The 17,402-nt window shown below is 52.2% G+C and overlaps 1 long non-coding RNA gene across 1 annotated transcript; it reads left to right on the plus strand.

Annotated features, from left to right (window-relative positions):
- The first annotated feature begins 4,377 nt into the window (after positions 1 to 4,377).
- LOC132689197 (uncharacterized) lies at positions 4,378 to 14,848 on the plus strand. The gene is made up of 3 exons (XR_009614902.3): positions 4,378 to 4,733; positions 10,271 to 11,846; positions 14,358 to 14,848. It is a non-coding gene; the product is annotated as an uncharacterized LOC132689197 (long non-coding RNA).
- The last annotated feature ends 2,554 nt before the right edge of the window (positions 14,849 to 17,402 follow it).

Consider the following 17,402-nt stretch of genomic DNA (forward strand, 5'->3'; position numbering starts at 1 on the left):
TGTCGAATTCTACAAAAATGCCTTGTGGGGATTCATGCGGTCATTGCATAGATCAATTTGGGGGGGAAATGGCTTTTTTTATGATGATGATCTTCATAATAGGCACGGCATATTTCTCTGCTTATAAAAGTCTTCTTACGTATCATTCAAAAATATCCTATGGCTTTTTTTTTTTAATTTTTTTTTTAATGTTTTTATTTATTTTTGAGACAGAGAGAGACAGAGCATGAACAGGGGAGGGGCAGAGAGAGAGGGAGACACAGAATCGGAAGCAGGCTCCAGGCTCTGAGCCATCAGCCCAGAGCCCGACGCGGGGCTCGAACTCACGGACCGCGAGATCGTGACCTGAGCTGAAGTCGGACGCTTAACCGACTGAGCCACCCAGGCGCCCCTCCTATGGCTTTTTAAGTAAACGTCGTGTACATCTTTTGTTGGATTTTTCTCTGCTCTTTTATAGATTTGTGTTTTCTGTACCTGCCTCCCTCTTATAAGGAGCTTTGTGAATACCCTGGGTCCATCTAGCTAATTCAGAATAATGTTCCCACTTCAAAATCCTTTAATTAAGGACACTGACAAAATCCCTTTGGCCATAAAAGTTTGTATGCATAGGTTCTGGAGATTAGGACATGGGCATCTTGGGGGCAAGGCGTTCTTCAGCCAACCCCAATCACATTGTGCGTAAATAGGTTATTCCCCCCCCTCCCCGCCTTTTATGTTCAATCCTTATGCCTTTGCTTTTTCTTGCACACTGGATCATCCAAGGCTTCTAAAACCTTGCTGAGTACAAGCAGTGGTAGCAGACCTGGGCTCCTACTTTAATGGCGCTGCCTCTCCGATCTCACCATCATTTTTATGTTTGCTGTGAGCATTTGAAAGATACTCTATCAGGTTGGGAAGGTCCTTTATTGCCGGCTCATGATGAGTTTTGATTCAGGCATAACTGTTGGATTTTATAAAGTGTTATTTCTCTGAAGTGTTGCAGGCCCTTTTAGTGAGAAGCGTAACGTTAACAGTTATCTGTTGCTGCCCAACGATATTCAAACCCAGTAGCTCTGAATGACGATAATTTATTTTCTCCGCTGTGCAGTTTGGCCTTGGCTAGCTCCTTTGGTCTGGGGCCACTCATGTCATTTGGCTGCTGTACCCGCAAGAGATGATTCAAGGTGACCTCACTCCCATTTCTGGCCGTGGGCTAGGCCTGTCAGCCAACGGGTCCCAGTTGTTCTCCGTGCGGCCTCTCCAGGAGGGTGGCCCAGCGTTTTTGCATCCCGGTGGCAGCATCCCATGACGGCTGCCCCTGAGGAGCGTCTCTGCTGGGCACGCTTGCTGTCACTCTGTTGGCCAAAGCAGGTCACATGACTAGCGCCGGAGCCAATGTGGGAGGGGCTAGGCCGGCAGGTGCCTCCAGGGGGTGGGCTTCACCGCGGGCGTTGAGACAAAGGTGTCGCACACGCCGTGTTCAGCTTTGGGCTGTGACAGAGGCCGGCGTGTCCATACACGTTTGGGTCTAGGAGCTGCTTCATCAGACCCATGTCCCCACGCGCTCTGTCATGACCGCCTGTCCCGTGCCTCATGGCTCTGGAGACACCCAGTAACTTGGCTGCCGGGGGAAGGAAGAATGTTGTAGACCTTCTTAAGTCAGGAGTTTGGCTTCACTACAGGAGGAAACCCCGAGACGCTAATTTCCTCTGGACCCAACGCCACCTCCTCTTGCAAGCTTTCCCACTGCCTGTGGTGACTCCTTGCCACCAAGGGCAGAGTTATGGGGACTCCCTTGACCCGGCTCCCTCTCCCCTCCTCCCTGATGCCTATGAAGCCGGTGGGGGGGGGGGCGGTGGAGGGGGCTGCAATCTCTTTAGAGTTTTCTTTAGAAAAGCTAAGGTGCATAAAATCATCCCCTAATCGCCCAAAGCTTGGTTCTAACCCCCAGCTCTGGCCTTCTGTAATTTTTAGCATGCTCGTTATAGATCAAGGTTATACAGCAGAATGCCTCAGTCCCGAGTGTGGTTGGGTTTATGTGCTGTTTGGGAAGCGCTGGGTACTCCAGTCATGAACAGAACGGAGGACCCTTATGAGCAACTGCGGGGTAGTTAACATGACGGATGGAGAAGCATGGGGTGGTGTTTCCGCCTCCGGTCAGGTCACTGAGGAGAAAGGAAGGAGTGATTAAGATGGCTGGGTAATGCTTCTGGAACAGTTAGCCTCGGCAGGGCAGGCCGGAGGCAAGTCCGCAGGGGCGGGGGAGGAGGGGCTGGAGAGTCAGGAAAGGGAGTGAGCTGCTTGGGAGGCGGCTCATTAACATGGAAATGAAGGAAGAGTGAGGCACTGACCTTGAACAGGAGGAGGGAGCTGGACAAGGGCCACCACGGAGAAGGTTATGGCACTGAGGGAGTCACTTGCAGTCCCTGTGCTCAAACATCAAGGTGGAACATGAATCTGAGCGTCGCCCTTCTCTAGCCCCTCACGTTGACTGATGACATTTTCTTGATCACCATTCTGCTAATGGAGGAGGGAAAATGAATGTCAGCTCAGTGAGATTCTACCTCAGATTAACCTTTGACTCACGGCCCTGGCTGGAATTGGATTTTTCCCTCCACAAAGCTTCGAGCTGAGTCGACGCCTCCCAGAGGAGCTACAGGGACGCGGTCTTCTGTCCCTGTCCCAGAAGACGGCTTCTTCCACCGGGATGGGACAGAAAGAGCTGGAAGGTGGGATGGCCAGAGATCGGATGGCCCATGACCATCCTCCGCCTGGGCTCCGCTCTGCTCCCGCTGCCTGGACCAAAGTGCAGGTGAGATGGGGCGAGGGGCATTCCCTTCTCCGGGGTGTATCAACTAGCCACTGCCACTGGCCTGGCCAACCAAGTGGCCGCCCTTGGTGAGCCATGCAGCGTCTGTATTAGAATCTCCTGGGGGTATGTTGGAAGTCCTTTTCCGGGCCCCATCCTGTACTTTCTGAGCAGAACATTCCTTCAGAGCTTTGGAACCTGCTTTTCTTTTTTCTAAGCTGTGGAAGTGACGCTTTTGCGTACGACCGCCGCTCTGGTGCACGCCTTGTCACTGACCCTTCCCTCTCACTCTGTCCCCTTCGCCTCGCTCAGTCTGGCGCAGGGTCTCGGAGCAGCTGTGCAACACCGGGGGCATGGCCCGCAAAGTCGGCTCTTCTCCCTGAACAGTGGAACCCGGGGCGGGTGCCTTGTGCCTCCTATCCATCCCCACTGTGAGAATAAGGCTTCTAGCCAACACTTCCTGGCTGCTGGGGAGGTGGGGGTGAGGAGTCTGGCGTTGGGGGGGTGCAGTTTAGCCCCATAGACCAGGCCTCAGACCTGCTGGGTGCCTTTACATGAGCTGATCACACGAGGTAATCATGGGAGAGCTCCCAGCAGGGGCCATATCTGTGGTCCCAGCGGCTCCCACCTGCACTGGGACCCTCCCTAGGTCTCCTGGCAAATCGTCTGCCCCACGGGACTGCTCGTTTTTGACAATAGAGGGGTGTTTGCTGATGTATTCATTAGGCTTTTCCAGGGAAACACAACCAATAGAACAACAGAATCTATATATCTAAAGTTATACATAGAGACAGGTTCTATCTATCTATCTATTTATCTATCCATCCATCTATCACCTATCCATCCGTCCATCTATCATCTATCTGTCAAGATTTTAAGGAATTCATTCACGTATCGATGGTGGGGGCTGACAAGTCCCAAATCTGTTATAGGGCAAGTGGTATTTTGGAGATCCAGGTTAAAGGGGATGTTGCAGTCTTGAGTCTGAAGGCTGGAAAACAGACTGAATTTCTGTGTTGCATTTTGGAAGCCGAATTCCTTCTCTTGAGATACAGGGCTTTGCTCTAAATGTCTTCAACTGATGAGACAAGGCCCACCCGCCCTATGGAGGGTGAGCTGCTTTACTCAAAGTTTACTGCCATCAATGTTAATCTCAACCCAAACTGCAACATCTAGACTACTGTCTGATCAAACAACTGGACAGAATAATCTAGCCAAGTTGATGCACAAAATCAATCATCAAAGCTTGTTTGCTTTTGATCTTTGTTCTTTTTTTTTAATCTCCAGTTCCTTCCGATCCCTGGATAGAAAAAAAATTGGCTAATCTGGAGGAACGCGTTTAAAATGAAATCCCAGGGGCGCCTGGGTGGCGCAGTCGGTTAAGCGTCCGACTTCAGCCAGGTCACGATCTCGCGGTCCGTGAGTTCGAGCCCCGCGTCAGGCTCTGGGCTGATGGCTCGGAGCCTGGAGCCTGTTTCCGATTCTGTGTCTCCCTCTCTCTCTGCCCCTCCCCCGTTCATGCTCTGTCTCTCTCTGTCCCAAAAATAAATAAAAAACGTTGAAAAAAAAAAATTAAAAAAAAATAAAATGAAATCCCAGACTGAAGTCAGTCTGCTGCCCCAATTCTGGTCAGAGTGGAAGAAAAGAGCCACTGAAGGCTGGTTGTCGTGGCTCCAGAGGGAGCACATGATTGCTGCCGTCTGGCCTTTGCAGAGAGCTGGAGAGTCTCTGTGCCTCGTTCTGCTCCAGAGCAAGCAGTTTTCTCTCCTTTGGTGCCAGAAGTGCTGATGAGCACATCTCTCCTCGGTGAGGAAGGGAAAGCTTGGACTGCGGGTTCTTTCGAGGATCTGAAGCTCTTGGTCCTGGTTATCTATTTCCACTTGGTGCTCTGAGAGATTAGCACTTTTCCTGAAAGCGGAGTGCAATTTCTGTGAATTCAGTCAAGGTACGTATTTTTTTGCGTGCGAGCGGCACAGAATCGCACTTAGCAATTTGTCACCTCTTCCAATGAAACCCGGTCTCTTGGCGGGAAGGGGATGGGTGGAAACTGCCATTAGGATGGGGGGACGGAAGCTGTGTGTTGCTGCTTCTCTGAAATCGGGCCCTGCGGCCTGAGCTGCAGGTCTGGATATGAAAGAAATCTGACTTTCTAAAAAAAACTTCATTTTTTTTTTCCTCGCTATGTGATAGCTGTGTATTTAGGGCAAAATTGTCTGGGGTTTTTGCAAAAACGTAAGCGTGTGGTTGCCCGCGGTGGCAGATAGGAAACGTGTGTGTGCCCCTGCCGTCCTGAAGCCTCTGGGGCCATCTGTGAGACCACCAGCTTCCCACTGATCATGAATCCCTTTTCCGGTCCTGATGTCCCCATTTTGTAGATGAGAAAACCGAGGATAGATGACCAGCCTCAGGGTCCACCTATTTGACATCATGCTTCTTGGTGGTTAACACTGCATTCCAGTTTCATTAAAAACCCGCAGGGCTCCAGAAAAAGGTTTCGTGTCCGTGGCGTGGCTGACTGTGGGCCAGGGTCCCAGCTGGCTGTAGCATAGTTTTGTGATGACTTCCTTCTCCCGGCTTAGGTCTCAGGGCACTGCCTGCCTCTGTCTCTCCGAGGTTGCTGGGTGAATTGTGTCAGGACAAAGAAAGGGCTGGGTTCCCTGGCGCACTCCGGCTCCTGACATTGTTCAGTGAGCAAAATGGGAGACCAAATAAATCACAGGAATCATTTAGTACCGTGTGCCAGGCAGGTCCCTCAAATAGGACCCGCGGCGAATGGCCACGCTTGCTAGGCGGCTATTCCCCCGGAGAAAAGAGCTTTCCAAATATGCTGTTCTTTTCCTTCACTGCAGTACAGAATATTTGGAAAGTATAGATAAAAACTAACCTTGCCCAGAATCACGTCCTCTAAACGATGTCAGCATCTTGAGGTTATTGCCGGAGGTGCTGATGCTGGCTGGTGCCCGCTCGCAGGAGCTAAATGAAGGCGTTTATTCCCCATTTCAGTGGGGAATATATGTCACCGCATAGTGACGTCCCATTGGCAGCTTGAAATCAGTCACGGTGGGAGTATTCACATCACAGTAACTGGCACATAAACTAGGTTTTTTGCTTGCTTTACACGTATCAGTACTCATTTGGATATGGTCTTCCAGGTTTCTTTTCTATGTTCTAAGCAGAGCGTAACTACTTTTTTTTTTTTTTTAACGTTTATTTATTTTTGAGACAGAGAGAGACAGAGCATGAACGGGGGAGGGCCAGAGAGAGAGGGAGACCCAGAATCCGAAACAGGCTCCAGGCTCCGAGCCGTCAGCACAGAGCCCGACGCGGGGGTCGAACTCAGGAACCTTGAGATCATGACCTGAGCCAAAGCCCGCCGCCCAACCGACGGAGCCACCCAGGTGCCCCACTACTTTTTAATTTAACGTAACAACGCAAGCATTTCCTCCTGGTATATAAAAAAAAAAACTTATAGCACCATTTTTTTTTTTTTTTAAATAGAAGCAGAAGTCTTTATTGAATGGATGCATTATAAATTACTTAATGGTTCAAATTACTGGGCATATATATTGCTTTCGATTATTAGAAGTTGTGCCTCAACGAGCATATTTACGTATTAAGCGTCAATTTCCAGAAATAGACTTAGTGGGTAAACTGACACCACATTCTTTGGCTCCTGGTGAGTAGTGTCTCGTGTTTCCCTGAAGCGGAAAGCTTACTGCTCTGAGTTTCAGTGTCGTCTCTCCCGCTGTCTTGCCCACCAGCTCTTGAGTTCCTTGAAATCAGTGACCTGCGTTTTGCTCCTTATCCTTGGTACCTGGTGCAGTGCTGGGCTTATGGAAAATGCTCACTACATAGTTACGAATCAAAATGATGCCTCATTTATGCCTAACCAAGGTGTTCCAATGTTCCGTGCTGCCTGCATTTTCACCAAATCCTACAGGACGTCGAGAGGATCAATAAAGTCGGCCAAAAGAGGCAACTTCCGCTAGGAGGTAAAAAATGTTCTCTTGTTACTGTGCTTGTTTGCAAAAAGGACGTGCTGTAAGTGGAACGTACGAGAAGATGAAACGGCCCTGGGTGCCCTGGTGAATGCTTGGAGGAACGTGGAGGTCTTAAAACATTGAAGAGAGCGAGCCCGGAGCCACCCGAGGCCCCTCCAGGATTTCTTCCCTGATTTCTTGGGTATTCACTGAATGCTTCTTTGATACTTTAATATCTCCCCAACAGCTACCTTAGCTCTCAAACAGTCTGTCCCATCCAGGTGGCCAGGAGAGTCACAACCCCAGACACCTGAGCGCTACCGGGTAGAGGCCTCCCTCTTAGCCTCTTTCTCCCCTTGCTTACGGTCCATTAGATTTTTTTCTCAAACTTGGCCCTTGACTTTGCTTCCTAGTTTCCTCTCCTCTTGGTCTCCGAGATTTCCCGTACGTGAGCCTCACGGTTCTCTATCACAACAGGGAGGGCCTGACAGATCTGAGTTTGAATCCTGGTCTTGCCATTTACTAGTTGTTTGACCTCTGTCAAGGGATTTAACTCTTGGGGTCTCCGTTTTATGATCCGTAAAATAGTTTCGTGGTGATGAGAAAACCCAACGAGCTCTCAGCGTGTATTAGGCATTCAGTGAAAGGAAGCATTACTGTTTTTCTTGGCCAAGGAATTGGGGTTGTACTCACCTTCTGATATTTTTCCACTTTGGCTACCTTGAGTAGAAACTCCCATCATAGCCCCCTACCCTGGCTTCAAATCCAGACTTCCCTTCCTCCCTCCTGGCTCCCCATCCGGTCTGCTTTTGTATCAGGCAGATCGTACCTTTGGCTTCTAGTGGTTTCATCCATGTGAGTTTGGCTTTGAAGCCAACAACGACTGGGTTAAGAGATCTTCTTAAAGGAAGGCATAATACTCATCTTCTTAAAGGAAGGCATAATACTCATCTTCTTAAAGGAAGGCATAATACTCTCTTCTTCAAAAAATTTATTAAAAGAATTTTTTTTTTAACATTTATTCATTTTTGAGAGACAGAGAGACAAAGGGGCAGAGAGAGAGGCAGACACAAAATTCGAAGCAGGCCACAGGCTCCGAGCTGTCGGCACAGAGCCCGATGCGGGGCTCGAACCCACAAACTGTGAGATCACGACCCGAGCCAAAGTCGGATGCTTAACCGACTGAGCCCCCCAGGCGCCCCTCTTCCAATAATTTCTATTAACGATCTGATTTCAGTTTCCTGACCTCTTTGAACTCAGAATGAAGTTCTGGACCCAGCTTCCTGCAAGGATTGAGCACAGTCGGCTGGAACCAGGGGACCCTTTTACCTTCACCAACGCCACATTGCTGCCTTGTCCTGTTTCTTGGTGGAGATTTACATGTTTTTCATGCTGTCTCACTCAGTTTCCTCCGTCACCTGGTGGATTGTTCTTCTTTTACAGATGAAGAGCCTGACGTCCAAGGCAACTAAATGAGTTGTCCAAGGTCGCTCAGGAAGGAGGAGGGCTGGAGTCGAACCCTGTCTTTATGCCTCCACAACTTGTACTCTGTCTACCGTGGGCCTTCTCTGCATCCCAGTTTCATTATTTACCCCACAAAAACAGAAACACTCTGTCGCATCAGATAGCTGTGAAGAGCCAAGCAGGAGGCATCTGTGTGGCTCTGGACAAAGTTGGTCAGAGCCGTTCAGAGCATTTCTGACTATCTTGGGTAATCAGTGTCTAGACCGATCTTGTCACCAGGCAGGGCCGGGGGGATGGAGACCAGGTGGGGAGTGACTGCGTGGGGCCGTAGAACTAGGGGTGACACACAGGTCAAGTGAGGAAAGCCAGTCGAAGACGGGCCACGGTCTCAGATGCCCCGATGTGCACTACTCAGGGGTGACTGGAGGTAATAAACGACGCCTTCTCTGTATTGACTGCCAACTGGGTTGTCTATAGTGACGCTAAAATGAACTATTTAGTAAATCTAACCCAAATGGACTCCTGCTCACCAATTACCGGCCCCATTAACTTAGCACAAGTTTTCAACCTGTTTTGTACAGCTGATAAAAAAAGGGCCTCTGGTGATGGTAGGTGAGGTCTCCAGCAAAGTCTCAGAGTGGTGCTTCATGGAGATTCTTCCTGCAGTAACATCCCGAGTCAATCATGGACTTTTCGAGCTACTGAAGGAGCCCATCAGAAGCCATCTGAATGCGGGTGCACCCCCTGGTGCGAGGTCCAGGCTTCCAGGGTGGGGGGCAGTCTAGCCGCGCTCCTTCTAGAATGGAGGCTAGACCAAGCTTATCTGTCTTGGCGGCACAGGCCAGGGTGAGGTGCCCACCGCAGAAACACTCTGAAAGTGGCAACCCAGCGTCCCCGCCAAGCTCCGCTGTACCCCAGCCGCCCTCGCCTGCCCTTGAACTAACTAATGCGTCCGCCTGGAGAACTGCGTGTCCCCGGTGAAAAATCTGTTAGCCTTTGGGCTCCTCTCCTAAATCCCTTTGTGGTCTGGCTGACTCCTGGGTTCTTGCAAAGGGGTCGAAACATGTGCAGCCCAAGCCCCTGCTTTCTCGAGACGCGCGTGGCGAAGCGTGGGGGTGGTCTGTGCCATGGCGAGCGTGTCCCCGCGCCACTGGCTGGGCGGCCGCGCTCCTTCTGTCGAGGGCGGTGGCAACGGCGTTCTGGGTGGGAGTCCGGCGCAAAGAACCCACACCCTCCCTGGAGCCTCCTTCCTTCCTCCGCCACTCCGCGGGGTCGCCCCCCAGCCTCCGAGTCTTGTTTCGCGTATTGGGACCACGTGCACGTGACGCGTTGCGAGCGGAGAGTCCCCCGCGGACAACACAGTTCTGCTTTCTTCCGCTCAGCTTACGAAATACACGGGCAGTTTCCCGGGCCTGCGGTGAAACCGAGAAGGGGAGGGGCGCCTGGGCAGTTCCGTCGGTTACGTGGCTCAGGTCGTGAGCTCACCGTAGTGCGCGGGTTCGAGCCCCGCTTGGGCTCTGTGCTGACAGCTCGGAGACTGGAGCCCACTTCCGATTCTGTGTCTCCCTCTCTTTCTCGCTCTCTGCCCTTCCCCAGCTCGCACTTTGTCTCTCAAAAATAAATAAATGTTAAAAAAAAACCAAAAAACAAAACAGAGAAGGGGAAATGCAGAGGCTTCTGGGCCTGGGAGGCCCGGAGGAGTCAATGAATGTCTGCAGCCCTGCGTGGGTGCGCAGCCTGGAGCGCGCAGAGCGAGCATCTGGGGCGTCCACACCGCCCAGGAATCGGCGTCCACACCGCCCAGGAATCGGCAGGGCAGCCTGTGCCCTCTGCCTGGTGCCGGCGTAACCCGGCCTCTCCCCGAACTCACCGTGGCCGTGCAGGGGAACACGCTCCTTGCTGGAACGTGAGCTGGGCTATGGTGCCCTGATGTTTCCCCTCCTGTTTCTGGCTTCAAGGGAAGGGCCGGGGGGATCGCAGAATGCTGAAGGGACAGGCAAGGACCCCCTCCCACCTGTGTGTCCTTCCCTGCCCGCAGATGGTGGCAAGATCCTGCATGCCGCGACTCCTCCAGGGTGGACGCCAGGCTTCTTCATCTGAGCGTCCTAGTGCCGAGCCCGGGGCAGGCCCTTCTGAAGGCCACGTCTACCCACCCGGGCCCTGGCAGCAGGTCCCCCTGGGCTCCCAGTGGAATGAGCCAGAACCTGCTCACTGGGGTCAGCAGGCCCGGGCTCAGTCACTGGGAGCTACCTCTAGGGTTAAGACCTGTGCTGCCCGCTGGTCCTCTCAAACTAGGTCTCTTCCTGTGCACCGATGAGAAAAATCAGGGCTGCAGCCTTCCGGGATGTACTAAAGAGGAAACGAGATGGTGTCTGTCACTGCCCTGTAGGGCGCCTGGGACAGAAACAGGCACCCAGCAAAGGTAAGTGGGCTCCCTCCCTTCTGTCTCCCTCCTTTTGTTTCTAGGTTTTCCATACTCGCGAACTGTTCTGTCTCCGGGAGGAGTGAACACAGCACTGGGCTTCGAGAATGAGCGCCGGGATTTTCCTGCAGGATTTGCCTCCTTCCAGCCTCCTCACTTGGAGCGAAGCCCTCCCGAGAGGCAGCCCAGAGGACTCCTCCAGGACGTGGGGCCTGGCCTCACACTGCGGAGTTGAAGTCTCGCTCTCCAGTGCTTTGCTGGGCGGTCGCACTGCCCCTCTCTCTGTTTCTTCGTCTGTGATACGAGAAGGACCACGGTTCCCGTTTCCTTGGGTTGTCGTGGGGATCAGAGGAGACCGAAGTACCTGTGAAACGCTTGGTGAGACTCCGTAAGGTTGAGCTACTTCTTCCTCATCTGCAAACTAACGTGGGGATCATACTCCCGACCGTGGCCGTGCTGAGAAGACCAGCAGACAGAGTGAAGAGTGTGAACACGCCTTTGGAGTCTGCAGAATATGCTATACATACAGGAGTCATTGTTATGCCGCCCTCGGAGCCTTTCCGGTGGCCTCTCGTGGAGCACGTGCTCTTCCAGCGGAAACGACACCTCCAACTTTGTGTCCCCACGAACTTCTCTTTTAGCGTCCGTAACTCCGATTGGCCTTTCTGTTCGCACGCCTGACCCCTCACTCGATTATACTCTCCTTGTGCTAAAGGAACGCATCCGGTTCGTTCCCGTACCCCCAGCGCCCAGCCAAGGGTGCGCAATAAATGTCCACAGAACGAGGGGCGCCTGGGTGGCTCAGTCGGTGAGGTGTCCGACTTCGGCTCAGGTCATGATCTCGCGGTTGGTGAGTTCGAGCCCCGCATCAGGCTCTCCGCTGTCAGCACAGAGCCTGCTTCGGATCCTCTGTCTCCCTCTCTCTCTGCCCCTCCCCTCCCCAAAAGTAAAGAAAGATTAACAAAAATATATCCACAGAACGAATCTAGGACTTCAAAGGGACAGAGGTTGACCAGAAAGCCCTTGCCCCTAGCTCTGCTCCTTTATAATTTACTGATATTTCCCTCTCTTTGGGGAAGAAGGGAAATCTCATTAGATCGTGAGCATGTTAGTCTGGATATGGGTACAAACAGCTGTACAAGACCCAGCATTGGCCCGGCTGGGCCGTGAGCAGAGACCCTGATATGACGTGGTGAGTTTTCCTCTCCTGTTTCCTGCTTCGAGGTGGGGGGCTGGGGGGGGGTTCTGATTTGTTTGGTTTGCACTGGAAATAATAGAGGTGGTAGGGGGCTGTGGGTTCTGGGTTGGTTGGTTTGCATTTGAAAGTCAGGCTCACTGGAGAGCTGTGGGACTGTCTCTAGAATCTGCCAACCCTAGGAGGGGAGGGGAAGTTCCTCCAGGATCGGCAAGGCCCCAAGAGGTCAAAGCATCAGAATACAGAAGTTGCTAGAAGCCTGGGGTAGAAGAAATCTTATTTGGAAATGCTTGATGAGTGACATATAGAAACCAAGCGTCTGCAGTCACATGCCATTTCCTGTCTGGCTTTTGGGGCCTGGTGTGGCCAGATCAGGGCAGGCACCATGGAAAAACGGCAGGGACATTTGAGCATCAGACGTGGTACCTTGGGAACGCTCGCTAGCATCTGGGGGTGTTGGGGATGGGTGCGCTGAACTGCGTGTCTAGTCTCTAGGTCTTGGTTGTGGGTTATCGGAGAAGAAGAGAAGGAATCTTTCCCTGTGCGCAGAACTCTCAGGGCAAGCCCCTCCCCTGTGGGACAAAAGCGCAAATCCCTCCTCAAGAGGGAGAGGAAGAGAGAGACGTGAGGATGTGCCATGGCAATGGCTTCATCCGAGTCGTGGAGGACAGTGGTGCCTTCCTTCCTTCCTTCCCTCCTTCCTTTCCTCCCTCACCCTCCCTTCCTCCTTCCCTCCCTTCCTCTGTCCCTCCCTTCCTCCCTTCCCTCCCTCCTTTCCTTCCCTCCCTCCCTTCCTTCCCTCCCTTCCTCCCTCCCTCCCTTCCCTCCCTCCCTTCCTTCCCTCCCTCCCTTCCTTCCCTCCCTCCCTTCCTTCCCTCCCTTCCTTCCTCCCCTCCCTCCCTCCTTTCCTCCCTCCCTCCCTTCCTTCCCTCCCTCCTTTCCTCCCTCCCTCCCTCCCTTCCTTCCCTCCCTTCCTTCCTCCCCTCCCTCCCTCCTTTCCTCCCTTCCTTCCTTCCTTCCCTCCCTCCCTCCTTTCCTCCCTTCCTTCCCTCCCTCCCTCCTTTCCTCCCTTCTTTCCTTCTCTCCCTCCCTCCTTTCCTCTCTTCCTTCCTTCCCTCCCTCCCTCCTTCCCTCCCTCCCTCCCTCCCTTCCTTCCTTCCTTCCTTCCCTCCCTCCCTCCTTCCCTCCCTTCCTTCCTTCCCTCCCTTCCTCACCCCTTCCTCCCTTCCTCCCTTCCTTCCTTCCTTCCTTCCTTCCTTCCTTCCTCTCTCACCCCTCCCTCCCTTCCTTCTCTTCCTTCCCTCCCTTCCTTCCCTTCCCTCCCTCCCTCCCTCCCTTCCTTTCCTTCCCTCCTTCCTTCCCTCCCTCCCCTTCCTTCCTTCCTTCCTTCCTTCCTTCCTTCCTTCCTTCCAATATGTGATTGCTTGCTGAGTCAGTGGGTGCTGGGATGCAGGTGTGAACAAGAAGTGCCCCTTGCCTCAAAGGGCTCCCCAGCTAATCCACAACAGAAGCAAATAAATGCACCCGGCAGTCGGTTGGGCGGGGGGCAGGGGAGAATGGGTGAATTAGAGGTGGTGGGGCCGTCTCTGAGGCTCTGAGACCCTTCTTCTCCGTTGTTCGGTTGGTCTCCTGGCCTCACTGTGTGTGGCTCTTTGACTCCATCATCCACAGATGTCTGTGGACGCCAAGCTCAGTGTTGAATGGCACGAGAACTGGCTAGTTTGCCGTCAGAGACGAGGTCCGCTCACCAGGGCCCCTTTGTAATCAGCGCTGAAATCTGACCTGCACGGGAGACCCTGTCCTGAGCACGCTTCTCTTCCACGCCCGTGTGTCAAGGTCCATGGCCTCCACTGAGCTTAAACACACACGTGTGTCTCAGCTCCCTGCCCCGTCAGCTGGAGGCCAAGGGAGCCCCTCTAGAGACTGGACACTGCTGAGAGCCACAGGCATGGTGGGACCGTCTCCTGGGGGGGGGGCCTCGGTCCGTTCGCCGGGGTCAGTACCACCCTCTTCAAACCCAATTGCTTACTGACCTGCCTTCCAGCTCCTTTGGGCCACCTCGAAGCCACTGAGGCCAAAATGACAAGCATAAAGATCGTAGCTACAAAGGGCTAGGTTAATAACAACTCTACTGACTTAATACTACTTGAATAACCCTTTACTATCTATAGGCCATATTTATCGCCGGTATATCCCCTACACCTCACCACAAAAACCCACGAAGTGCGTATTTACTGTTATTTCCCCCTCTGCGAAGTGGACTTTATCAGGATGTTTTGTGGCTTGTCCGCGATCGCAGAGCCAGCGACGGAAGGTGACGTTTTCCTGCCGTCAAGCTCAGTGGTCTGGACACTGCTCTGCTAAGTTACTGCAAATGAATGGCCTACAGGACTTTCCAGAGCAGCTCCGTTTGAGGGTTGTTTATTGGTGGAAAAACAAAACGGCGTTTCAGGACCAGATCTTTTGGGGAAACACTCTTCGCACATAATGAAATGATTTTCTTTACAGTGGGTTCTTTAGAGCCTTTCCCTTGTCCGTCCTCAAGCCGTCCATGCGACCCTGTGGGACCTAAGCTGGCAGGAGGGCCTCCGAGGTGGCGTGGAAGCTGAGAAGAATTGCACAGAAGAGGCCGCGGCACAGAATCGAGCCCCGAAGGGAAACATACCAGCGTCGTTAACACATGAAGGTCAAATCCAGGCTGCTCGGTGTGCATCCAGAGCTCCTGAGTCGCCGGGCCAAGGCGGACCTCCCCCCTGCTTGGCCCCGGCTGCCGACGGTGCCCAAGATGCCGGGAGCCGGCTGTTCTCTTACTAAATTAGGCATCTATTGGGGCGCCTGGGTGGCTCAGTCGGTTAAGCGTCCGACTTCGGCTCAGGTCATGATCTCGCGGTCCGTGAGTTCGAGCCCCGCGTCGGGCTCTGTGCTGACAGCTCAGAGCCTGGAGCCCGTTTCAGATTCTGTGTCTTCCTCTCTCTCTGCCCCTCCCCTGTTCATACTCTGTCTCTCTCTGTCTCAAAAATAAATAAACGTTAAAAAAAAAAAATTTAAATTGGGCATCCATTTCGTTTGGCCGTCCGCGTTTTGAGAAGCTGTGGGGACAATCCCTGTGGTCCTCTGCTAGACGAGGGAGGCCCGGGGAAGTTGGTGGTGGCCAAGGGTAACAAAAAGAAAAAGGGAGTGACTTTGTGGGAGAATGGCTCTCAAAGCACTTCTGTTTTTGTCTCGGGGAAGGTCGCGAGGGAAATGAGACAAGATTAAAAGGGAAAGACGGCCTATCTTCTCTGATGGATTCTTGAATAATTTCCAGCAAACTTCGTTCTCCTCACCGTTGGTGTTTGGGGGGAAGTGGTGCGGGGCCCATGACGGAGACCCGACCTCTTGGTGAACGTCCGAAATGAGAGTGGGTCCAGTTCGCTGGTCACCACAGTGGAGGCAGGTTGTCCCGTGGCAGCTACAGGACTCCTCCTCAGCTGGGCAGGGCCTTCCTCTGAGTGGCCAGCTTCTACCTCGTCCGCTCATTCGTCAGCCTCCTGGGGTTCAACCTGCCCATCCCTTTTAGTAGCTAATCACCTTTCGCTCTATCAGCATTTTTTTTTTTAATTAAAAAAATGCTTTTAATGTTTATTTATTTTTGAGAGAGAGCGTGAGCAGGGGAGGGGCAGAGAGAGAGGGAGACACAGAATCCGAAGAGGATCCGGGCTCCCAGCCGTCAGCACAGAGCCCGACGCGGGGCTCGAACTCGCGAACCGCAAGATCATGACCTGAGCCGAAGTCGGAGGCTCAACCGACCAAGCCCCCCAGGCGCCCCGTCAGCAATTCTTTATATTAACATTGCCTGGCTCCGTTTTCTGCTGTCGTGCCTCACCTCTGCATGAATCCTGACTGACACGGGTCATCGCAGTCTTTGAGCTTGTTATCTTTTCCTGGTGGACCCACTCTTGGCATCATAGTGAAATTGCTCTCCTTTCTGAGAGTGCTTGTTTGCTTTAAAGCCGAAAAGTTACTTGGTTTTACGGTCGTGTGGTGGGTCCATCTTTTTTTGGGTTAGTATTTGCTTGAATTTGTTTTCTTTTGGCTTACCCTCCACTTTCTGCATCTTTGTTTTTAAGGTGTGTTTGTTGGTAACTAACATACAGTTGCAATTTGTTCATTCTGGTCCTTGGGATGTTGGCCTTTCTGGGGTTCTGTCGGGAAGCTGGGTGTTCCGAGGGCCTTTGTCTTTGAGAGCCTTGAAATCTCTGAGCTTTCGGGTCAATCACCAAAAGGTGCCAAATGCGAGAACCATCTCTCTTGGCTTCCTTTCTCTTCAGGCTTTTAGCTCCTGAAATCCTTGCTTCCTTAGTGGGCTTCCAATATGTTTAGATAGAAAAATTTTTGTCTCGCTTTTGTAATTGTCTTGGAAGGAGGGTTGTTATGAAACAAGTTAATCTGCCATAGCTGCGAGGGGGAATCTGGAGATATTCAGGCAGGAAAGTAGATTGGTTTCTTTAAGAAACTGGCTGGGCCTAGGGGCACCTGGGTGGCTCAGTGGGTTGAGCATCTGACTTTGGCTCCGGTCATGATCTTGTAGTTTATGAGTTCTACCTGTGCATCGGGCTCTGTGCTGACAGCTCAGAGCCTGGAGTCTGCTTCAGATTCTGTGTCTTCCTCTCTCTCTGTCCTTATCCCGCTCTCTCTCTCTCTCTCTCAAAAATAAATAAACATTTAAAAAAATTGAAAAAAAAAAGAAACCGGCAGAACCTAAAGAAGCACCCCAAACAAGACAAAGGGAGGTGAAGCATATGTCACCCAGAGCACTCCCAACCCATGCTGGGAGCACCTCACTCAGGAGGTGAAGAAATGTCATGCCTATTTTTTTTTTTAAGTTTATTTATTTTTTTTGAGAGAGAGCCAGAGCACAAGCTGGGGAGGAGCAAAGAGAGAGAGAGAGAGAGAGAGGGAAAATCCCAAGCAGGCTCCACACCGTCAGCGAAGAGCCAGACGTGGGGCTCAGTCCCATGAACCGTGAGATCACGACCTGAGCTGAAACCAAGAGTCAGATGCCCAACAAACTGAGCCACCCAGGCGCCCCTGTAACGCCTGTTAAGAACTGATAAAAGATGGGAGCCTTAGGTCCACGGGTGGTGAATGCTTGATTGAAATGAGGGAAACAGGGGAAGGTGGGGGTGGTCCATGGAAGCACCCCAGCCACTGCTATGTCAAGAGAAGCTGATGGAAGGCAGCCATGGCCAGAAGCCTCTGATGCTGGAATAAATATCTGGAATCTCTGCGAAGGGACACCCAGATTGAATTGACTCGATGATTAAAAAAACGTTTACACAGATATTGGAGCTTGGTATTTCTGTAGTTGTAGTTGTATTTCTTTGTGTGCTGCTCTGTATCCTATTTTTGTTTAAGTTTTGGATAATTGTCAGTTATTCTGCTACAGGGCCTGGCACGTAGAAAACCTTAGGTGCGCTAGCGGGGGGAGCCCTGAGCATGATTGCATTTGCCCCAAATTCAGTGGTTTAAGCAGGAGCAAACTGGAATCCGGTGGGGCTCTTACCTTTGGTG

The sequence above is a fragment of the Panthera onca genome, chromosome A3, assembly GCF_046562875.1.
Source record: "Panthera onca isolate mPanOnc1 chromosome A3, mPanOnc1 haplotype 2, whole genome shotgun sequence".
Classification (NCBI taxonomy): Eukaryota; Metazoa; Chordata; class Mammalia; order Carnivora; family Felidae; genus Panthera; species Panthera onca.